We start from the raw sequence: 25,854 nt of genomic DNA on the forward strand, positions 1-25,854 counted from the left end.
AACATTTCTTTTAAAAATTTGATGAGGCCCTCCCTAGTAGCATAAAGGATGAAAGTGCAGCACTATGAACTAGCTGCTGCACCTGGCCAGGGAGGTGACCCACATGGCGCGGCAGACCTCTCCAGTCTCACCTGCCGCTCCCCTCAGCAGTGTGCTTCATCAATCTGCCAGTTCTGTTCCCCACTCTGTCTCTGGCGCATCCTTTTATTACAGGGCAACCCAATGTGAACTGGGTTGCCCGTCTGTAGGTTCTCACACACCCGCTTAAAATTCACTTGTACTGCAGGCACACATAAAAAGATCAATAATGGGTTTATTTACAAAGGGCAAAGGAAAGGAACAACTCAGAGAAAGGACCCTTGGATGCTCACAGTCCTCCCCTTTGTATTGCTGGGAGTTGTCTCAGTGGCTGGATTGGAGGTAGAGTCCACAAAACTTATATCTGCAGAGTTTGTGTTCAGGACATACTTTCTCCCAACACTCTCACTGTCCTTGCACCTCTGGCCTGTACCCCAGTGCTGTATATATAAATAAATAAATAAACCTTAAAAAAATTTTTTTGATGATGTTTTGGTGTGATAGAATATTATCTAGACAGCATGCAAAGCTTATTTTATTATTTTGTCGCCATCTAGCCTTCCAATTATGATTCCTACCTTACTTTTTTTTCAGTTATTAAATTTCAAACCAGGGCCCTCCCTGGTCATGCAGTGGGTTGGAGAACTTCACTGTAGAGCTAAGTCAAGCCTCAGCTGCTTCAGTGTGAGTTCAATCCCCACCCCAGAAGTGATCCACCTGGTGTAGCTGACCTCTTCTGTCTCACCTGCTGCTCCCCTCAGCTGTGTACTTTGTAGATCTGCCTGCTCTGCTCCCCATTCTGTTTCTGGTGAATCCTCTCACCGTCCCCTGCACCTCTGGGCTGTATCCCATTTCTGTATGCACAAATAAATAAAATCTTTTAAAAAATTCAAACCAGTCAATACTGATCATGCATCTTTTATTCCTTAATATGGAAAAATGACATTGTTCCTTGAGACATATTTTCTCCATGGTAAGTTTCCTTGATCTCACTTCAATTCTCTTGTCTAAATCATCTTCAAATCCAGATTCTTTTGTGTACATCTGGAATGTAACATATCATAAAACATGACTGATCCATACATATTTCTCCTGTATTATATCTACTAAATATGAATCAGCTCTTATTTTCTTTTGTATTGTTAAATGGAAATAAAGTCTCAATGGTATTTATGTTATTAGAATCAACCTGGGATCTGCTGCCTGTCACTAATCAAAAGCCAATAAGCAGAGACAGGAATTGAGTCTATAAGCACTCTTATTTTTCAAATCGATGACCACTGATTTGAGACAACTTATTATTGGCCCTCAGAACTTAATATCAGCCTCCCAGTTATCTTGACTCTGGTACATCCAGCAGTGTCAATGTCCCGCACTCCCTCAGGCATCCCTGGGGCAGGTTCTCAGTTTCAAAGAAAGAGTTTGTTTACAGAAAATATATCATAGTCATATATTATATATGTGCAGCATATGTCCCCTCTCAGTTAGATATTTTATTAGATAATCATACGGAGGAACCAAATCCAGGAAGTGCAATTTTACTCTGTGAGAGTTTGTCCAATAAACACAAGTTTGAGCTCAGTTTCTACAGGTAGAAGCAGTGAGTCATCAATGTTAATTATTTTTGGAGAAAGGGCTCCTAATTTTAAATTGTTGCATCTTACAGATATGCTGATACTAGAGACCACTATCTTCAGATGCAAGAAGATAAAAGTAAAGGTAAAAAGAAAAAATATGCCATTTTAGCACTAATCAAAAGAGAGCTGAAATAGTTATATTTATCTGAGACTAATATTCACTTCAGAACAAGAAAAACATCAGAGTAAAAGGAACATTGTATAATGACAAAGGTGTCAATTCTCAAAGAAGATATAGCAATCTTATCACATATGCACCCAATAACAAGGCATCAAAATATTTGATACAAAATCTTATGTGCAAGGAGAAAAAACTTGAATTCAAGGATACTGACAACCCACTATTATAGATGGAGTCTTCAACACATCTACATGAGTAATTAATAGATCTAGCAGGCAGCAAGGATTTATTGAACTGAATGACACTATAAATCAACATGTGCTAATTGACATTTATTAAAAAAACACATCAGCAAGTCCCTCCAACTCACCTCACTTGGCTAATGAGGGTATATCAAGTGCATGTGTATGTTTATATGTCTAGTCCTGCAACTGACAAAACACTGACATAATATTTATTTAATATAAACATTTAAAACTATTCTGGGCCCTCCCTTGTGGAGGTTAACTTTAACCTTGTGCAACAGGTTAAAGTGCAGCGCTAAGCTAGTTGAAGCCTCTTCAGCATGAGTTCAATCCCTTGTCAGAGGTGACCCAGCAGACCTCTCCTGTCTCACCCACTGCTCCCCTCAGCAGTGTACTTCATCCATCTGCCTGTTCTGCTCCCTACTCTGTCTCTGGTGAATCTTCTCACTGCCCCTGCACCTCTGTCCTCTACCTCAGTTCTGTATGCATAAATAAATCAATCTTTAAAAATAAATAAATATTCTGATGCCTCACCTGTACTTGTTGCTGAAAAGGTACTCTTTTAATTCTATATACCAGTAAAGAACTGATCCTGAGCTTTAACCTATTTCCAAATTCTATACTACTTGCTGGTTATATGTCTAGAATATTTATTTATTTACTTATTTTAAAGTTTTATTTATTATTATTATGCATACAGACCAGAGTTGCAGGGGCAGTGAAAGGATTCACCAGAGACAGAGTGGGGAGCAGAACTGGCAGACTGATGAAATACTCTGCTGAGGGGAGCAGCAGATGAGACTGGAGAGGTCTGCCGCGCCATGTGGGTCACCTCCCTGGCCAGGGTTCAAACTGGTGCTGAAGCCACTGCTGCTAGCTTCGTAGTGCTGAGCTTTAACCCATTGCACCACCAGGGAGGGCCCAGAATCTTAAGTTCTTAATAATTTCCAAACCTCAATTTTTTCTCATCTATAAAATGCTAACATCACTGACATTATAGGCTTCATGTTAGGAGCAAGGAAATAGCTTATGCAAAATAGTTGACTCAGAGCCCAGCACAGAGTAATCTCAACAGATGTTCACTGTCTCATCATCTTCACTGAGGAATCCAAGGTCATAGGTGAGAGTCTATGTTGTATGAAATAATGGGTATAAATTAGTGTAAAAGCTCTTCATGTTGTTCTATTTGTACTGCCAATCTATGTCTTCCCCTCCCTTCAGTTTCACTCCCTTAGTCTTATGACTTCTCTATAATACATATTCCACCTGAATAATACCTAAGATCCTCCTGCTTTCCCAGGAGAAACAGGAACAGAAATGTTAGTCCCTGGATCTCACTTGCTTCCAGATTCCATGCTTGACAAGAGCATAGATAAGTAGGCCAGTCATGTGGTCACCCTTAATTGATGGTATCCAAGCCTTCCATACCTCCGTACTCATCATGCAGGATTTCATACACTTCAGACTTGGACAAGAGTTCCCTTGCTAATTTGATCTTTCTTGGTATTGAAGTCTTCCTATTTTCCTTTGAAAACCAGACTAAAAAACATAACTTCTTTGTGAATCAGGAAGGAGAAAATAAAAAGAATCAGGTCTTTCCTTGTGGCAAGGAGTATATTATAAGGCATCCATACAACTGTGGGAGACTCTACAAAAAGAAAATCCTTATTACAACATTCAAGCCTAAAGTTAACCAAGATTCCTCATAGAGGTTCCTCACAGAATCTGAAAACCTTTAAAACCTGGAGCTGTGTATCTCAAATCAATGTGCCTAGAAGTCACCTGTGCCATCCCTGGTGGCGCAATAGGTTAGGGCATAGCACTGCAAGCTAGCCACAGTCAGCTTCCTCAGCACAAGTTTTATACCCAGCCCCAGAGGTGACCCACATGGCGCGGCAGACCTCTCCGGATATACCCGCTGCTCCCCTCAGCAGTGTACTTCCTTAGTCTGCCTGATCTGCTCCCCACTCTGTCTCTGGTGAATCCTCTCTCCACCCCTGCACCTCTGGCCTGTACCCAGTTCTGTATGCACAAATAACTCTTTCAAAAAAAAAAAAACTCCCCCCTCTCCAAAAAGTAACTAAACTACTTCTCAAGGCCATCAATTTTCATGAGATCATCAATAAGTGTTCCGATATGTATAAGGTGCTCAATATTATCCCAGCTTTAATTCTAATCAAGATAAAAATATATTGTATTTAATATTCCTGAGCTTTAGTTTTTTGAATTCACAACCTCTATGTGCATGTGTGCAATGTACTTTTTTTGTTTTTTTTTATTTTTTTAGACAGTTATTTTTCAAATATTGAAGTTGCTATGTGGTTCCAGAAGGTTTTTGCAACTCAGGTTGAGTATATTCATAAGAGACAAAATTAGAGAAGATGAAAACAGTTCTAGAAAGGAAAGGTAACTTGCATTTGGTAACTGGGTCCCAGAAACCTAGGTGTTCTCCGAGAGCAGAGATCTCATTCCTGCTCTTAAATTCAACCCTAAAAACTTAAGCAGGATTTCCTAGAGCTTTCTGTACTCAAAGTAAAAATTCATAACAATATCTGGGGCACTTTTATTAACTTTTTCCTTATAATTATTTTTAAATTGTATTAAAAGAATTATGTGAAAGACAGTATATCAGGGAACACAAATTTTTATAATTAATCCTAAGAACTCAATTTATTTCCTGTTTTTCTTCCAATATCATTGCATTTCATCGATTTGAACTTGACTTAATAGAGCTTATTCACTTCCCAAGGATCCTTCGGTGCTCTAGACAATGTACATATACCGAGTATTTATAAACAGTATCCAGAAGCCGTTTTGCTCATCCCAGCAATTTTAAGTAGGTAAAATAAAATAAAATTTTGTGCTTTAATTATTAAATTAAACATCATGGCAAAATTTCCAGAAGAATTTAAACGGCAATGTATGTTAAAATGAAACTTCATATTCAGAACAGAAAGGGCGATCTTCAGTAGAGAGAGATTGTATGTGTGTGTGTGTGTGTGTGTGTGCAACATCTGGAGCATGGTTTTTAAGTGTCTAGAGTTAATTGCGTTAAAAAATCTCTTGGATCCAAAAATAATTTGGATTTCAACTTTTTTTTTTCACATATCCCTAAGTCTTTTGTCACCCATAAGTCACCTCAGTGCCTGATATAGGGTTTGTTTGTTTGTTTGTTTGTTTTTAAAGATTTATTTATTTGTACATACAGAACTGGGGTACAGGCCAGAGGCTGAGGGGATGCGGCGAGAGGCTTCACCAGAGACAGAGTGGTGAGCAGAACAGGCAGATCGACGAAGTACACTGCTGAGGGGAGCAGCGGGCAGGTCAGGAGAGGTCTGCCACACCAGTGGTCACCTCCGGGGCAGGCGGGAATCGAACTCATGCGGAAGTGGCTTTAGCTTCTCAGTGTAGTACTTTAACCTGCTGCGCCACCAGGGAGGGCCTAATATAGGTTTTATTGTCATCTTTTGAAAACATGATAAGTATGTGTCCAGCTACAACCTAAACACAGACTACACACAAATATGCATTTGATGTTTCACTTACACCATCTACAAGACTCCACTAGTTTATTCTAGCTCATCAGAGCCTCTCAGATTTGTCCCACTGCACGAGTAACAATAACAATAATAAAATTATTATAGAACTTGAATTGCCATGCGCTATCAGTTCATTAGAAAGACTACCTACTTTGTGAATTGAATGACTTAGTAAAGAGTTCCAAACAAGAGTTTACGTCTATGAAGTCCTTATATAGTTAGAATCACGGGGAAAGGTTTGGTAATGTTAGTTGCCTGAGGCTCATTAGCCAATTGAAAACATCAAAACTCTATCCAGGAGCAATACTTTAATTGACTCATTTTGATTTTCTGAAGGAATGCGCGTGAGTGTGCATGCGCTGCGCCAACTTGCAGGAGGGGGCAGTGGTTAATAAAACATCTTCCACCTCTATGACTTCCAGGCAGGGACCAGCTGTCCAAATTAATATGAAACTCATAGGTTTGGAACCTGACAAATTAGACTGAGAGGAAGACAATTTAATGGGAACTGAAAGTAAATCCCACAGCACGGGTGCTGTTTTTTTTTTTTTTTTTTTTTTTTCCCCATACAGTAGTTATTCCCAGCTGCATCACTACAATGGCTTTCTAAAGAGTGAGCCTGTCACCTTGGGGAGAGGAAAGAAACACATTAAGATAATGCATCAGATTTTCACTCTATTAATAAAAGTACAAACTTAAAAAAAAATCACAAAAATTTTAAAAATTCACTAAATTTTAAGAAAATATCACTAAATTACATTAAAAGTAATGATAAAATCAATTCTGATTGTGATTAAAATATTCAGATGACTAGCTGAAGATACTCTAAATGTATTTGGTTTGACTTGATACTAGCTGGGAGAAAAAAATTAAATTTAATCTTTAAAAGCAAGCATTGTCATGTGGGTCCATTCTATATATAAAAAGGCATGGATACTATTAGTAAACATATTTTTGGCTTTTTCTCTTAGTAAGAAAAAATAAAACATTGGGTCATCAAAATTGGATTTATTTTTTGAAAAAATTCCAAGTTTGCGTGTGCACACATGTGTGTGCCTGTATTAACTGGACTCCCACAGAGTTGTGGAGGTCCTTCCGGACGGAAGAGTGGGGCTTCGATTTGCAACATCAGTGTATTCTCAGAATGTATTAGAAATGCAGAATCTCAGGATCCATCCCAAACTTGCTGAGTCAGAATCATCATTTCAATAAAATCCCCCATTTTTTCAAATGGGCATTAATACAAAAGTGCTGACTTAGGCCACAGAATAAACTACCTCTCTTTAACTGGCTTGATAAATGAAGATTTTATTTTGTTATAGTCCTCAACAAGCAAACACATTATTATGCCACAACATAAAATGATTTTAGAGCTGGAGGGGGGTCTTTGAAACCTTTGTAGTCAATCCTTCTTTCTTATACATTAGGAATCTAAGAGCTTGAAAATTGAAAAGGCAAACCAGGAGTGATGCAGTTATTTAACCACAGAGCTAAAATTCAATCTCAGATTTCTTTCCTTCTAATTCAAATGCATAGAAAAGCAAGCCTCATGAAAATACTAAGTAAATTTTGAATTATTTTCATAGCAGTAAAAAAGAATTCAATTTTTCTTCACGTTTGCCTAGTGAAAATATATAAATTTGCTTGTTTCCCAGTTTATACCATAATTGGAACAAGTTGTCATTTGTACCTAGGTAGAGGCTTAAATTTAAAGTTTCTTTACTCGTGAACTTCTCGTTTGCTACTTCTGCTCTCCCAGTCCCTTGCTTTCATGTTAAGTCAGTTTACTCTTCTAAGGAGAGTACTGCTCACTGAATAAGCCTCACACTGTCATGGAAACAACAGCTTGCCAAGGATGGAGGCAGCAAGTTATTTTCAAGTTAGAAGAGCACAAATAATGTGGTCTTGGAATTTGCTTTTCAATGCTAGCACTTTAACCTGGTTAAGTCCAAGACAAACTGGGTGAGCTGGGAAACCTCACTGCAGCTACAGCTACGCCTTCTGAGAGAAGGGCCATCTCCAACAGGAAGTCATAGTGCACTATTAAACAATTTACAATCACTTTTTTTAAAAAGATGTATTTAGGCCCTCCCTGGTGGTGCAGCGGGTTAAAGCACAGCACTGAGAAGCTAAAGCCACTTCTGCATGAGTTCGATTCCCGCCTGCCCCGGAGGCGACCACATGGCGCTGCAGACCTCTCCTGACCCGCCCGCTGCTCCCCTCAGCAGTGTACTTCATTGATCTGCCTGTTCTGCTCCCCACTCTGTCTCTGGTGAAGCCTCTCGCCGCATCCCCTGAGCCTCTGGCCTGTACCCCAGTTCTGTATGCACAAATAAATAAATCTTAAAAAAAAAGATGTATTTATTTATGCGTATAAGAACTGAGATATAGGCCAGAGGTGCAGGGGAGGGAGATCTACCAAAATACACTGCTGAGGAGAGCAGTGGGCAAGACGGGGGAGGTCTGCTGTGCCATATGTGGGTCACCTTCCTGGCTGGAGATCAAACTCATGCTGCAGTGACTGTGGATAGCTTCATGGTGCTGCGCTTTAACTGTGGCTCTACCAGAGAGGGCTCAGCTAATCACTTACTTATGTGTCTACTTTCATTGCTATTCTTTAGTAAGTAATCAAGTTACACAAGCAACAGAAATTTTAACATGAAGAATCAGAGAGGAGTAGCTACTGAGGAGTGTAAGGGAGTGTTTTTTGAAAATGTGTCAAAAATTTTACCAATATGAAAAATACAATACTTAGAGTGCATTATGCTAGAATTTGAAATTCTATTTGGCATCTAAAGTATACTTGAAATGTCAGATACTGATGAAGATGGTGAAGTGGCATCTTAGCGGTAAAATATATATATACTTTTTTTTTTTTTTGCTAAGCAAAAGTGAATAAAAACTGAATTCTTTTTTTACCACTAAGAAATAGCTGGATGAGTTACCTCCTCTAGACTTTGACCTAACTTCTTATCTCCCAGGAGATTAAGGTTCCTTAATCTGATGGGGAGGGAGAAACAAGAGGGGAAAGGAAGGTAATGGAGGAGCAAGGAAAGGAAAAAGAAAGAGAGAGGGAGGGATTTCTAAACTGAAAATATTTGGACTATAGATGCCAGGCTCAGGCATCAGACATGTCCCTTTCCTTCCTACCTTCCCCCCCTTGGTGACATCAGCCCATGCGCAGGCCAAAAAACCCCTTCCAGCTCAGATCCCACCTTTGAATTCCACTGTTTCAACTATTTACTTTATATTTTCATTTCACAAAACTTAGACTGTTCTGAATAGACTTCTGGTTTTGGTTTTTGCCTCTTCCCTTACTTGCATCTCCAAAATCCTCCTTGTTCTCAGGAAAAGTGCCCCAACACTGTGGGACCAAAAGCTCTTTAGGTAATTCTTGAGGTCATGCTTTTCTTTCTCTTAAATCTCTCTCACCAAAAGCTGTCATTTTTAACTTCAAGTAAATACCATATATTTATAATCCCAGGCCAGCTGCCATCATCTTTCAAACCCTAGATGAGAAAGAGGTTGACAAGAAGATAAGATAGTGTGAAAAATCAGAGGAGGATGGGGAGGGAAAGATAGGAGGAGTGAAAGGGAGATTAAGAATGAAAGTTAGACCATGTAACCTGATTTTAAAATTTTATTAGATATGTGGTGATGCATCTATATGATAGATATATTTATTATGTTGATCTATTTCTAAAGTTGAATTTGCTTAATTGATGTCTCATACTCTAAGCATTTCAAAAGTGGTTTCTGAATATCATATTCCTCTTTCCCAGCATGCCAACAAATACCCCAAACAAAAGGTGTGACCATTGCTGCCAAGGCAAGAGGCTCAGTTACTATATAACACATTTGTTAATAAGTGTGTCTACTGCAAAATGTCCCAGTGAAAATTCCTGGGAAACCTGTGTGCAAAGTGCATCCATTGCACCGCATGCTGCACTGTGCATACAGCGGGTCTTCTAGGGTCTTCTGTATGCACCAACTCTTACAAATTGGTGTAAATTTCCTTTCTTCCTACCTTGGGTCAGTGTTCTCCTCTCTGTGTGACCCTTAGAGATTCCCAGTCTAAGAGTGGCAGCTGGGTGTTGAATGACTTCAGCTAAACCACAAAATGCATAGTAGGGCAGTGACAAGAAGCTGTCTCCGGCATACCTAGAAGGAAGAATTAGAAAACCTTCCCATGGCTGTTATTTTACATTGTTTTTCTTCTTCTGTTGTTTTATTCTACATATTATAGGTCACTCATTTTTTTCCCTCTTGAATTTAGTGATAAAGAGGTTTAGTCCCATCAGTGGAACTGTAACAAGGTGGTCCCTAGGAAAAGGGGAAGTTTCAGGTTCCCTGCCCCACTCAGAAGAAGGGTGGAGCTGAGCAGAAAAAAAGGAGAAAAGAGAAGGAATCGGAAGAGAAGAAGAAAAGTAAACTGGATGGAGAGCCAGAAGGAGACCTGAGAAAGCCACAGGGAGCAGCAAGCATGTGATGAAGAAACCGTGCGTGTTTCCAACCCTGGACAGGTTATGGCAGATGTGGGTGAGATACCTGTAGGGAGGTGACTATGGCAGTGTTTATATTGATTTTGATGTTGCTCTTTTCCTCCCAGATTTGTCTGGCCATTTCTGATCCTTTTCCATGTGTCCCGGCCAGAAGGTGCTTTAGCCTTGAGGTGGGGTTTCAGGCCTTACTTTGGGCCAATCCCTTTTGGGTTGACTTTTGCCCACAAGGGGATGGGTAACTTCAGATGTTTGATTTAGAAGTTATATTCTTTGTGTTCCGTATTGTATATTTACTGTATTAAAGTCCCTTTTCATTAAAGTTTTATATGTTTTGTCTTGTTGAGGTGGATGGCAGAACCCACTTAGAGCAGGCAGGCTTGGGGCCTTAGGGGTGCCCCTCTCTCCCTGTCCTGTAAAAGATTACCCACAGAAAAGCTACCCAATTCACACTGGGGTGTCCTATAACTACCTGAATACAGAGGACTTACATGTCTGGGAATGTGGGAGAAAAAATAAAAAATGTCCTACAAAGCATCTAGATAAGTGCTGTAAAAACATCCTTTGGGGCCCTCCCTGGTGGCACAGTGGGTTAAAGCACTACACTGAGAAGCTAAAGCCACTTCCGCATGAGTTCAAATCCCGCCTGCCCCGGAGGTGACCACATGGCGCGGCAGACCTCTCCTGACCCGCCCGCTGCTCCCCTCAGCAGTGTACTTCGTCTATCTGTCTGTTCTGCTTCCCACTCTGTCTCTGGTGAAGCCTCTCACCGCCCCTGAACCTCTGGCCTGTACCCCAGTTCTGTATGTACAAATAAATAAATCTTAAAAAAAAAAAATCCTTTGAAAAAAAAAAAAAAACATCCTTTGGTGTGTATGTCTAAGTTTGCAAGAAACAGATGATGAGAAATAAATGCAGGGACATCTAATATCAAACCTGTGAACCAAGGCTGACTGCTCTGCCCACAGGGTCCTGCGGTTCCACAACACTGGGGCTTGCATGGGGAGCAGAGGAAGCCTTGGTCTCTATACAAAATAAGATCCTGATGCAATAGCCAGATTCATAGCTAGACGATCATTGTGTCAAATAATAAGCTAGGAAAGCTGATGTTCCAAATGTGGCTCCATGTTATTTCATACACACACAGTGGCACACACTACAGATTCAGGTTACTGTCTCCCTTAACAACATCAAAAAATGAGAAAAAGAAAAGGAGAAGAAAAGCATATACAAAGGCTCTGTAATTGGAGGAAATGGGGCATATTTGTTTTGGGGAATCACATGAGGTCCAGTGGAGAGGGAGGTGAGGAAACGAGAGACTAGAATTGGAGAAATTAGTGATAGACAAAGTGTGAGAGTTTGCATGTAAACAACTACAAATAAGTTTGTGCTGCTAAGTTTGAGAATTGACACCTTTGCCCACTGTTAATTACTAAAGATCTTTTAATGGGTTACTTACTGCATTTTGTAAATTGAAGGATAATCTTCATATTATTTTAGATTTACCAACAGCAAAGGACTACATTCATGTCAGTGTCATTTAAGCTCAAACATTAGGTCTAAATTATTGGTATGAGTTATAGTTACTGGAGAATTTTCTAGACTTTATTTTGCCTTGAACAGATTGGATGTTGTGGTAGAGAGACGTTAAGTGGTAGATAGAAATGTCAATTTTTTAATCCCTGGAAACTATGAGTATTTTACCCATGACAAAAGAGATTTTGCAAATGTGATTAAGATAAGTATCTAGAGGTGGTGGGTGTGGGTTTTCCAGATGATCCCAATGTAATCACAAGGTCCTTCCCAGAGGGGAGGCATAAGGGTCAGCATCAGAGGAGAATTTACCATGGGAACAGAGGCTGATGTGATGCTGTCACAAACCAAAGACAAGGCAGAATCTTGACACTGAAAAAAGCAGAAAATAGGTGCTCTCTAAGGGGATCCAGAAAGAACATAGCCCTGGTACGCCATCTTTGACTTGGAACTTAAGGTCTGTACCATGCTGTGGGTGTATGGATGTTGGGGGTGAATGTGAGCCTATTCCCTAAATCATACACAATGTTATAAACCAGTGTTACCTCAATAAAGGAAAATAAATGCAAGACAATAAATTTGTGTTGCTTCTAGTCACAGAATTTGTGTTGTTAAATCAGAAAATAAAAGAGGACCTTAGCACAAACAGAGAGAAGGGCAGGAGTACTCTAAAAGGTTTTAGTGGATAATATAAAGTTAGGAAACTCCATAATTTTACTATTCAACAAGACAGACCTGTGTGGTCCAATATAGTAGTTATTAGAGCACGTAGCTATGGAGCACCTGAAATGTGCTCAGGCTTGATTAAAAACAGCTGAAGGTGTAAAACACAATGAATTTAGGAAAGTTATGAAAAATGTCTCATTAAGAACTGGTGAGTTGATGGTGGGAATTTTACAGAAACTACATCTGATAGGAGAAAGCATGCACTGCTCAGAAAGGAAGAATGATGTTATTTGTGTGTGTGTGTATGTGTGTGTGTGTGTACAAAAATCTCTCATTGATAATTTGACATTGACTTACATTGAAATGGTAATACTTTGGATAGACTGAGTTAATTAAAATATGTTGTTAAAATGAGTTTCATGTTTTAACTTTCTTTTTTTCATGTGGCTACTAGAATATTTTAAAAATCACATGTGACTATCATTATCTTTCTACTGGACAGTACTGAGACAGTCATTTCTACAAAAGCCCATTATTTAGACTTCTCTCTATATATATAAGTTCTATAAACTTAGAGCTAACTTAAAAGTTAGATATTAAAGGCAAATGTTAGTAATGAAATGATCTCATGTATACCATATAAATATATCCTGGTGATACAGAGCAGCAAGTGGCACTAGAACCAGCTAAGGATGCTGCCCAAGTAATTTACGAGAGATCTTTACCCACTTGCAGAATTGTAAAACTACTCAGGCTCAGAAAATAAAACAAAGGGATTTATTTAACAAACTAAGGAAAAACAGAGTTACTGAAACCAAAAATGGACATTTCCTCACCCAAAGCCATGTCCAGATTTTAAGTCCTATATAGAAGCATCTAAATGGTGTCTTCCTGCCACTGAGGACTTTGAAGTTCTCCCGAACAATAGGCCACATGTCCAAGACGGCATCTAACGGCCACTGTGGACACTCGGCAGCCAGGTTCCATCTCACTAAGACAACAGAAGACATACTAGGAGATGCTCCATGAGCTGCTAAGATATCCCAGCACATCACCAGACCAGTGACACGTGAAACAGCAGCTGCTGTGGTCTAGTGACCAACAAGTGGCCACACTCATGTACCTCAGAGAGGTGCCTGGCTCTGGGTCTTCACCTTCTCTGCCAGGTTATAACAAAAGCAAAAATGGGAACAGTTTCAGTTGCTCAGATACTTGCAAAGACTCTGAAATTGTTTCCTCTGAAGTTTGCTGCTGGAGGCCTCTTCCTTTAGAGACCCACAACAGCCTTCTAAATCCAAAACACTAAATCTTCAAAAGCTGAATGGGAACACTGAATCCTCAAAAGCTGAATCTGGAACAAGGAATCCTCAAAGACGATCATGAACGCCCGATTGTGAAGACTGAGTGAATGTGCAAATGCTTTTTCAGTCCCTTATATTTCTTACCTGTCACTGCACCCCAAAGGTGATACTTTCAGCATTTTTCCTGGGCTATCCATGCGCCCTCCAGGGGTCACCACCTGTAACAGTCTTTGGCTTCAACTGCCAGTGATACTAGCATAGGGTGACTGTATTCACATTTATTAAAATCACCAAAGTAACCTTCAAGAGTTTTCTGTTCTATTGTTATAAGTATTAATTGCAGTCTGATCTCCCTTAGTATAAAGCATGACTTTTCCATCTCTTTTATCTTACTTCTCTGGATATAGTATTACTTCTCCCTTTCCCAAGTTAAACAAATCTTCCCTAGATTAGAATGATGGATTGGAAAGAATAAAGAATGGTTTTGTTCATCTTGGCAAATGTTTTGCATTGACTTTAATAATGCTCTGTGTCACATCTATGGCAAGAAAATAAATTGGACACTAACACAAATCAATGAAATAAAGCTGTTAACTGACTAGTAGAAATATTAAAAGACATAAATTTTAACAAGTCCCTCAGCATTCCCACCTTTTAACCCTGCACAAATCAGAATATTTCTAAAGATTTATTTCATAACTACTTAAAAGCTTATTTTAATCAGCCTGAGTGATTCTATTTAGTAAATTTTGTTTTCATTAAGTTATGTAAAGTCTAAATGCCCTTCCTGAAGAACACCAATCTTACTGACAATTTTATATAATTGTATAAATTTTGAATATGAATCATAAAGAAGTAAAATGGTATCAAAGTGAAACAAGAAATTATGATTGCAAACAAATCATAGTTATGACCTTGAATATGTGAGAGGTGGGGTTGAAAGTCATTTCCCCAGCAGCCTATTTGTGGATTACATTTATCTCAGCTATGAAAGCATGGAGCCACAATTATCATTATTCATGTAATGTTGAGGATTCATTCTAAGTGCAGCGTCTGTCTTCTCCACATTTATTCCAAATGTATTTAAAGGGCAATCATTCTTAAGGGATAAATTAAACATCAGTTTTTAAATTCTATTTTCATTTAGAAAATCAGATTAGACTCCAAATATCTTTTGTTCACAAAATAAGTTCAGCCAAGATGAATGCACCGCATTTAAAGTGTCTAAGTCTTAATTGAAATTATTATGAAATGCCTTCCTACTGAAACACACAAAAAAAATCACTTTCTTCCTTGTTAAATGCCCCAAGTACTCAGACTCACCTCTCTCTTAACTGCTAATGACCAGCTGTACAGCAAAATTGGTTCATAAACTACTAGTTTTATTTGTTTTCATTATGTAAACAAGTAATACATTATAATTTTTAATAAAATATTTAGTAAATAGTAACAAATACAAGTGGTTGGATACTGTGAGGGGAATTCACATTTGGAAAAGAGCAGAGTGTTAGCAGATGAATCTGGAAGCATCATATCATTAAAGGAATATCAGGAAAAGTGAAACACAAATAGGGAGCTACAAAAAAGCAAAGATGGGATGTGGGTAATAAGAAGCCCAGTGAAGAAAACTGTACCACAAATAAAAATCTGCATAACAGCTTAACTTCATATAAAGGTGAGTTGAGGCAAATGTCCTCAAGATGTCAAATAAGACCAGGATTAAAAGGGTCAGTTGGATACAGAAATTTGAAAGTCTCTGAGACCTTTTTCTTTGAAGTGAAAAGGAAGAATATCAAATTGTGATTAATAAATACAGAATCTTAAAAAATTTCAAAAAAACCTTTTTTTGAAGATTTATTTATTTATGCATACAGAACTGGGGTACTAGCCAGAGGTGCAGGGGTTAGTGAGAGGATTCACCAGAGACAGAGTGGGGGCAAAACAGGCCAACTGATGAAGTACATTGCTGAGGAGAGCAGCAGGTAGGTCAGGAGAGGTCTGCCACGCCATGTGGGTCAACTCCAGGGCAGGGCTCGAACTCATGCTGAAGTAGCGTTAGTTTCTTAGTGCTGTGCTTTAACCTGCTGCACCACCAGGAAGGGCCCAGAATATTAATTTTTATAACATATGTTTATTTATATAAGGCCTGTTATGCTAATTTTCAAAATTACAGCATTCAAAAAAGAAAGACTGTTCCTATTTTTCTCTCTGTTGCTATTCCATTTTCCTTGCAGAAACTCATTCTGAAAAACAGTATCACTGAGCGAGAAGTACCTATTATATTTTCAATCTGTTCCAGACTCTTCTGCTCTCTTTTCTCTCCATCAGCCGCTTCAAAGATAAGAGAATAGGCAAACTTGGCATGGGAGAATTTGGGCAGCCCTGTGTGGAGATTTACAAGACTGGGAAAGTTCATTTTCTATGGACCTTGTCCATTGTCAGAATTTTATGAAAACTCAGCAAGTTATGAGGAATTCTGTAATACTGCATTGAGAGTGCAAATATAAATTTAAGACTCATTACTTTTTAAAAGCTATATTTCAAGTTGTACCCATTGAAAGAATAGAAACAAAGACATCAACAGCAATGAACATTATTAGAGGCAGTTTTAATTTCTAAATACCAGTGTAGAAGACCCAGGAATTCATCCCTGGTGGTACAACGGGTTAAAGCACAACACTATGATGCTAGCTGCAGACACTTCAGCACTAGTTTGATCCCTGGCCAGGGAGGTGACCCACATGGCACAGCAGACCTTTCCTGTCTCAACTGCTGATCCCCTCAGCAGTGTATTTTGTCTATCTGCCTGTTCGGCTCCCCACTCTATCTCTGGTGAATCCTCTCACTATCCCTGTACCTCTGACCTGTATCACAGTTCTGTATGTATAAATAAATAAATCCTTTAAAATGTTTAAAAATAAAGAAATGATGTTTTCTCAAGTATTCAGGTGGTGTAAGGATGTCTGATTTTTTTCCTATAAGAAAGGAGTGTCCAAGGTCAATGGGATGTATTAAAGGGCTATACTGGTTAACTGGAGTAAACCAATATGGGGGAAATTTTGGAAAATTTAAATATCAAAGCATACTAACTCTAATTACAAATTGTTATATAAACAAAAACCTAAGAATGAATAGAGTTACTTTAAAAGAGCAGAAGAAAGGAAATAATTTATCATCATTGGAGCAGACTACTTCACCAAAATTTTACTCTGAAAAACTGATAATTAAGGAAAAAACATTTACCATAATTCTATATGAAAATAATGAGTTATTTCTTATTCAATGATAAAAAGCTCTTTGTGAAAAATGCTAGCAAATATATTAATAACAATGCTATAATTTAAGTTATGATTTTGCAATTCACAGTAAAATAATTGATTTAGGCAAGGATCATCAATTACTACAACCATTAGGGAAAAACAGAAGATATTTACACAATGCACAAAATCATCTGTTGTTTTCTTTCTCTCTCTATGTGTACACACACACAGACAGATTTTTGAAATGTGTGTGTGTTTAAAGTGTAAATATCTGTTCTTCATGCCTTTACAGGGATGACTACATTATGCATCCCAAATATTGGGAATAACTGAAATGCTGTGCTTTCTAATCACAATCAATTAAAACACAATACAATATAAACACATAACTTCATCAGTGAAGTTGTGTTGCTAAATGTGTTTAACCCAAACATAAAAAAGTCATTATACTTAGCTTTCAATTTAGTAGATTTGATACCATGGCAAAATGTAAAGGAACTCCACTTAATTGAAACTCACATAATAAGCATGTGAGTGAATGAAACTTGACTAAAAATACTTGGAATAAATGGGGAAATTTGAATATGATCTCAGTAATAAATAATACTAAAAAAAACATCAGTTTCCTTAGGTATGTCTTTGATGTTGTGGTTTTTATAGTAGAATGCAAGTCTAGTTATGAAATTCATGTGAAGTACTTAGGGGTGACTAGTCATGTCTGCAATGACTTTCTGTATGTTGGGTAATTTATAATAAAGAGTTTGGAAAATGAATTAGAAACAACTGCTGACAACATCCCCAGTCAGGATTTCTTGTTGAGCTTCAGATGTATATTTTCAACTGCTTTTTTGAAATAATCAATTTAGTTATCTAATAAGCATCTCCAACTTTCCATGACCAATATGAACTCCTTGCCTTTCCTTCCAAAATCTATCAGCAGTCTTCCAGCCTTGGGTGATAGAAATTTTACTCTTCCAGTGGCTTATGCCAAAATCTTAGAAAACATTCTTAACACTACTCTTTCTATAAAACACCACCTACAGTATGTCAGGAAAGCTGGTTAGCTCCAAGATCAGAACATATTCGAAATCTTTCTATTTCTCTTTATCATCCCTGCTACCACATTTGTCCAATCCACTATCTTAATTTTTTTCTCAAATTCTTGGATTAGCCTCCTTGCAGCCTTGTTTCCATACTTGCCAATTTACAATCTCTGCTCAGCCCAGCATCCACAGTGAACTGGTTCTGTATTCCTGGGCTGGCAAGGAAGTTCTGACATATAAATGTCACACCTTCACAATAATTGCATTTTTTAAAAAGATTTATTTATTTATGCACACAGAACTGAGGTACAGGCCAGAGATACAGGGGCAGTAGAGGATTCATCAGAGACAGAGCAGGGTGCAGAACAGGTTGACTGATGAAGTACACTGCTGAGGGGAGCAGTGGGCGGGTCAGGAGAGGTCTGCTGGGCCATGTGGGTCACCTCCAGGGCAGGGATCAAACTCATGCGGAAGTGGTTTTAGCTTCTTAGGGTGGCGCTTTAACCTCCTGCACCACCAGAGAGGGCCCAGTAATTGCCTTTTTAAAAGCTCCTTCCTAGCCTGTGAAGAGGGAAAAAAAAGTTGAGCAAAAACATCTTTAAGGAGATGAGTTGCATAAATCCATTTATTTCATATACCATTGACCAAACTTTGTCCACAGCATCACTTTTAGCGGTTAGAAAGATGAGGATACATGGTCTGTTTTGTGATGATATGGACCCAAGCTGAAATTAGAGTATCAGTTTCTAAAAGAAAGCATAGAAAAAATTTTAGAATATGTATCCCTCTTCATCATATCTGGATTTGACTCTTCAAAATCAAGCAATCTGTTGGCTAAATGACAGGATATTAGGGCCTTCCTGGTGGTGCAGGGGTTAAGGTTTCAGGGCTATCAAGTTGTCACCAGCCACTGTGGCATGAGTTCAATCACAATTGCTATTGAACTTCAGGTGCATATTGCCAATTGCTTTTTTGAAATATCAACTTAGATATTTTGGCCAGGAGCTGACCCACATGGTGCGGCAGGCTTCTTCTGTCTTGCCCACTGCTCCCCTCAGCAGTATATTTCAGTGGATTTGCCTGTTCTGCTTCCTACTCTGTCCCTGGTGAATCCTGTCACCCCCTGTACCTCTGGCCTGTACCCCAGTTCTGTATGTAAAAAATTAATAAATCTTTAAAAAAGAAGAAGAAGAAACCATCACTTTATCCTGAGAGTGGACCTCAATTTCAATTAGAGCAAATGTTACATTCTTTACACAATTAACACTTCTTTTAGTACTCTCTTCTTCATTACACTGCTACTGCTTTGATAAAGGTACTCATCCTTTTCGCTCAAAATATTACCTTTTATACCTTGACACACCTTGCTTTGCCAACATCCATACCCAGTGTAGCCATAACCTCTCAGGAGTATGTACAGAAATCACACCGATTACCATCACCCCATCACCCTAAATTTGCATTCATTATTGCTTTGTAGCTCCCTTTGCTAAAAACCCCCCTACTTTCATTTTTCACTGCTTTAATCCTCCCCATCATTAAATTGAACCATTGTCTATGTTTAGGAGCATTCTCTTAATCCTCTTACCCCCCACCAGGACCCTTCCCCCCATCTCCTCCCAACCCCACCCTTACCATACAGTTTTTAAAGTATTCTGGCTTCCTGAAAAAATAACAGTATATTTCATATTTCAAATGGTGCAATACATGAGATTTGGAAAATGGAAGAATAAAAATGGAGAATATCTTTGAGTTTCAGGTAAAGTCTCTTGTTTATTGGTAGGCTGTTTGGGGAAGTGGGAAGAAAATGTAGAATTGACACATAGAGGGAACTTAGAAATTCTTGAAGAAGTGTAGAAATATACATATATGGGAAAAGATACTCTGGGTTTCAGACTTGTCACCCAGTCTTTTCTCTTTATATAATACGATTTGTTTTGTTCCATGAAGTTGTGGTGAACACTAAATTAGAAAACACTGGATCATTGCTTCTGGAGGAAAGGTGATATAACTCCTATGGACCCCTGCTCATAAAATTTTTGTCAACCAATCAATATATAACCTTGATTTACATGTGTTTATGTTTAAAGCTACCTGATTTAATCTCTATCATTGCTTCAGTAGGGTTGAATCACTACAATTCATGTTTTTGTAAACATTTTTTATTTAATAAAAATGAATCTTAGGCCCTCCCTGGTGGCACAACAGATTAGGACACAGCACTGCAAGCCAGCTGCAGTGCAAATTTGACCCCTGGCTCCAGAGGTGACCCACATGGTACAGCAGACCTCTCCTGTCTCCAGACCTCTCCTGTCTCACCTGCTGCTCCCCTTAGCGGTGTACTTTGTTGATCACCACTCTGTCTCTGGTGAAGCCTCTCACTGCCCCTGCACCTATGGCCTATACCCCAATTCTATATGCTTAAATTAAAAAAAAAAAAATCTCTAAAAATAAAATGAATCTTAAAGAAAACAAAACTCTGGATTCCTCCTACAAAAAGATAACATGAAGTTCCTTTATTATTATTATCATTATTATTATTATTATTTTTGATTTCTAATTTCAAAAAGCTATTTCCTCTTTCTCTGAGTGCCACACAGTGACAGTAGGTGGTGGTTACTCACTTGGTGAATGTTGATCCTTTTGCCCTTCACTTCAGGATTTGTGACAGAAACAGAAGGCCATCTTCTCCCACAGACTGAAGGCTCATCTCCAGCGTATTGTAAGAGGACCTTTCACCATGTCATTGCTGGATTTTCCTGTTCAGTGTTTAGCCTAGCAGAACCAAAGCCCACATGCTATTAACCAGATGTTCCACAGAGAATTAAAAACCCTGAAATAAAGGACAGCCAGGCCCCCTGGAAGGAAGCATTCATGCAGACTGATTTGCTGTCTGCTTTAGACCTTAATAGCATGAGGTAATTTATAACCTGTCATTTCCTCACTGAGTGGGAGGAATTTGTCACATGTTGTCAATGAAGGCACAATGTAATTTAAAATGTTCTACTCCCCAACCTTTTGGGTTTCAGTTTCTTCCATCCTCTGGAGGGTAACAAGCCAAGTAAAAAGCTGGCTAAAGGGGATATTTCTGATATGTCGGTGGTAGCAAAGGCAGCAGGAAAGAAAGAGGGATAGAGAAAGGAAGAGAAAAGAAGAGGAAGATGAAAAAAATACATAAGCAGGAGAGTGAGTCGTGTCAAAAGTTGCTAAAAAATCTAAGCATCACAAGGACTGGCAATATAGGGCCTTCAACAACTAGGGCATTCAAAAAGAAGGAGCAATATTCTTTGGATAAATCCTCAAAAGAGAGATTACTAGATCATATGGTAATATTTTTAATTTCTTTCTTTTTTTTAAAAAAGATTTATTTATTTATTCATACAGAACTGGGGTACAGGCCAGAGATGCAGAGGGTGAGAGGATTCACCAGAACAGAGTGGGGTACGAACAGGCAGATCTACCAAGTACACTGCTGAGGGGAACAGCGGGCGGGTCAGGAGAGGTCTTCCTCGCCATGTGGATCTCCTCCAGGGCAGGCAGGGATCAAACTCATGCGGAAGTGGCTTAAGTCTCTTTGTGCTGTGCTTCAACCCACTGCACCACCAGGGAGGGCCCTTTAATTTCATTTTTAAAATGTATTTATTTATTCTTACAGAACTGGGGTACAGGCCATCGGTAGGGGGTGCTAAAAGGATTCACCAGAAACAGAGTGGGGAGCAGAACAGGCAGATTGACAAAGTACGTTGCTGAGGGGAGCAGAGGGTGGGTCAGGAGAGGTCTGCTGCGCCATGTGGGTCTGCTCCCTGGCTAGTATGCAATGGCTTCAGTGAGCTTGAGAATGCAGTGCTTTAACCCGTTGTGCCTTCAGGAAGAACCCATATTTTTAATTTCTTAAGGAAGTTCCATACTGCTTTCTATAGTGTCTGCATCAATTTACATACCCATGAACAGTGCACAAGAGTTCCATAGATTCTGACTCGAGAATGGTCATTACCAGAAAAAGGAGTAATTGGGGATAAGCAGCTACAGGTGGCTGATTGGTGGTGGATGGTGACTGGACACTTAGTGGTGGATGTGGGATTGTTACAAGACAGGAAGGGGGCACCGTAGTGCCCCAAACCTGCCCGATCTAAATAGGTTCTGCCATCTGCTGCATCAAGGCAAAAAATGTAAGAACTGTAATGGAAGGGAACTTTAATACAATTTATGGGCAATACAGAAAAGACAAAGAATATAGTCTCTAAATCAAAAACCCAAAATTACTCATCCCCTCATGGGTAAAAGTACACTCAAAAGGGATTGGCCCAAAGCAAGACCTGAAAGCGGGGACCCATAGAAAAGGGTCAGAGAGCCCTTCCTGGTGGTACAATGGATAGGACACAGCATTGCAAGCTGGCTGCAGCCACTTCAGTGCAGAGTTTGATCCTTGGCCCAAGAGGTGATCCACATGGCGTAGCAGACCTCTCCTGTCTTGCCCACTACTTCCTTCAGCAGTGTACTTAGTCGATCTGCCTGTTCTGCTCCCCACTGTGTCTCTGGTGGATCCTCTCACTCGCCCTGCACCTCTGGCTTTTTCCCCAGTTTTGTGTGCATAAATAAATAAATCTTTTTAAAAAATGGGTTCAAAATGGCCAGATTAGTCTGAAAGAAAAGAACAAAATCAAAATCAAGAGGAACACTGCTATAGTTAACCTCACTGGGGGTCTCTCATCTGTACCTGTTTCAGCCAGTCCAGGACCAAGGAACAAGAGCTGCTTCTTCACGTGTCTCTGCTCCATGTGCCTCCCTCAGGTCTCCTTCTGGTTCTCCATCCTGTTTCCTTCCTCTTTAGTCTCCAGATTCTTCTAGTCCCAGCTCAGCAACATGTTCCTTTGGGCATGGCAGGGAACCTAGAACCTCCCCTTTTCCTGGGGACCACCCTGTTACAGAGTGATACACAAAGTTGTTGGTGTAAGAAACTGTACCCCCAAATCTATACATTGTTATAAACTAACCATACATCAATTTTTGCTGTTGTTGTTTTAAAGAACTGTGTAACAAAGGAGTAGAGACCTACAGCTAAGTTACAAAGTGTAACAAGTGAGTGGGGGTATTTCAGTAAAGATGATGGCTTTTATTAAATTATAATAGTTTATTTTTCCATCATTTTGTACCTTTTTCCATCTCAGTTGTAATCTCTGTGGACTTCTCGTCATCAATTCACCTGTGTGCCAAGGATGACGGTTGTTAAAAAAAACTTTATTTATTTGTGTGTACAAGAACTGGGATACAGGCCAGAGGTGCAGGGCAATGAGAAGATTTACGGAAAATAGAGTGGGGAGCAGAACAGGCTGATTGATTGAAGTACACTTGTGAGGGAAGCAGTAAGCGGGTAAGGAGAGGTCTGTCACAACACGTGTGTCACTTCCCTGGCCAGGGAACAAACTCATCTGCAGTGGCTGCGATAGCTTCATGGAGCTGTGCTTATCTTGTTATGCCACTGGGGTGGGGGATGAGGGCTGGTGGTGGCTTTGATACAGAGCAGCAAGGAACAATAAAACTGGCCAAGGACAGTGCCCAGATAGTTTACAGGTCACACTCTGAGTTCTTCACCCACACACGAAATTGCAAGACTGCGCTGGTTCAGAGAACAACAATGGAATTTATTTAATACATGAGGGAAACCAAGGAATCACTGAGGCCACAAATGACCATTTGCTTCACCCAAAGCAGTGCCTAGTATTTTTGTTTTAAAGATTTATTTATTCATATAGAACTGGGGTACAGGCCAGAGATGCGGAGGGTGAGAGGATTCACCAGAGACAGAGTGGGGAGCAGAACAGGCAGATCGACGAAGTACACTGCTGAGGGGAGCAGCGGGCGGGTCAGGAGAGGTCTGCCACACCATGTGGTCACCTCCAGGGCAGGCGGGAATCGAACTCATGCGTAAGTGGCTTCAGCTTCTCAGTGCTGTGCTTTAACCCGCTGCGCCACCAGGGAGGGCCTGTGCCTAGTATTTTAACGTCTTAAACACAAAGGCTGTGTCTTCCCACTACTGAGGGCATGGAGCACTCAGAGGCTAGACTACAGGCTGGGGTCCAATTCATGTATATAGCAGAAGAAACAATAGGATGCTCCTGGAGCTTAGATGTGCCAGTGCAGCACCCGACAATCGACACTTAAAACTGCAGCTGCAGCAGCTGAACGTACTGAAACGGCAAACTCATGCAGCTCTGTGAGGAGCCCAGCTCCAGGTCTTCACCTTCCTTTCCGGGCTATAACAGCAGCAAATCTGGGAACAGTTTCAGTTCCTGGCTACCTGCAAAGCCTCTGAATTTTTCTCTGAGGATGGCTGTCTTTCCACATCCTTCGGAGACCCGCAACATCGTTCAGGAAGATCAGCATGGTGGGGGCAAAAATGGTTGACCCTGGAATTGCTGAAGATCCACAAAGGCTGGAATCCTGAACGCTGAATCCCAGAAGTTGCTTCTTCAGTCCCTTGTATTTCTTATCAGAGTCTCCACCCTCACCAACACTTAGTTTGTTATTATCCATCCTCACCAGCACTCCCCACCAGGGGGCGCCACCTGTAACAGCTTGAACACATGTATCTGATTCGCTCTTTCCTGGAACGCCACTGAAACTAAAACCCTACTGAAATACCAAGTAATTTCAAGGCATAAATCTACAGTAGGGGAATAATAGGAACACAGACATTAATGACAGAAGTGTAGATGCTAGAAAGCAGATGGATGGAAACAACTCACTTAGCAGCACTGAGAAAAGCCAAATCCTAAGACTGCAAAGGGAAGAGCCAGGACTCATCTTGAAAAATCAACAACACTAGAATCTAGAGGCAGTGGTAAAGTTTGAAATGTGTGGAAATGGTGGGAGTAATCCCCTCTCAAGTAACATGAGTTCCATGTAGGAATCCAACTGCTTCAAAAGCACATTTCAGTGATCCTCTTGTGTTTTATCATATCTGAACAGAAGATGGCATGTTTATCCACTGAAGGAGATAAAGCTCAAAGTCGTTAAGGTTTAGACTTGGGAGCAGGGTCACAGTGAGAGTTAATGATATCAGGTTGGGGTACGGGGATTAATCTTTCCACAATTTTGGGAGGAGAAGGAGAATAAGAGACATCACCACCTGGTCAATGCAAGGAGCCAAACGTGACCTGCAGCAAAGAGGCCTTTGTGAGAAGGTCTGTGAGAGGCTGTTGTATCTAAGTGTCTGCTACACGTGAGTCTTCCACAAAGCTGTCGGCAGTAGGTCTAGGTCTCTTGTGGTCAGTATGGCGACACACAGGAATTAAACTGGATGAGTTCAGGAGACTGAGGACAGACAGCCAATCTGTCAATGTCCCTTTGACTGTCTGATCACAAAAACAATTTCAGAGTGTGTTGAGTGGTCCTTCATGTCTTCCTTTTTAAATCTTACTGGTTTCTTTTGTGGCCAAATCTAATCTCAAATAAAACAGAGACATATATTCTGGTTAATGCATTTCACAGCTAACCACTAAAGGGATCTCAATTGAGGTACTCCAAGGATAGCTGAAATATGCTTCAGTTTGTACAAACAAGGGGATAAAATAAATTGATGTATATAAAATAATTATTTCCCAGTCTTCTTATCCCTAAATACCACAGCTATCCTTTTCTCTATAGGCTAGAGATAGGAAAGATTCTCCCATGAAGTCTGGCCAAAGAAAAACTTAAATATTTGGTTATCAGGGATACCTGACAATTGACGAGCTCAATCAGGTTCAGGTGAAAACAATAGCCAATTAAGAACCATCCAAATACTTGATGCTGTGGGGTAACAGGAAGTTGTGTGTGAACTTGGTTATTCTGGGATGAAAGTGATAGAGAAAAAGAGAATGATTGGCCCTGGCTATAGTTACTTCAGCATGAGGTCGACCCCCCACATGAGTCGATCCCCGCCTGCGGGGG

This window comes from Condylura cristata, unplaced genomic scaffold (genome assembly GCF_000260355.1).
Source record: "Condylura cristata isolate star-nosed mole 26May11 unplaced genomic scaffold, ConCri1.0 scaffold00003, whole genome shotgun sequence".
Classification (NCBI taxonomy): Eukaryota; Metazoa; Chordata; class Mammalia; order Eulipotyphla; family Talpidae; genus Condylura; species Condylura cristata.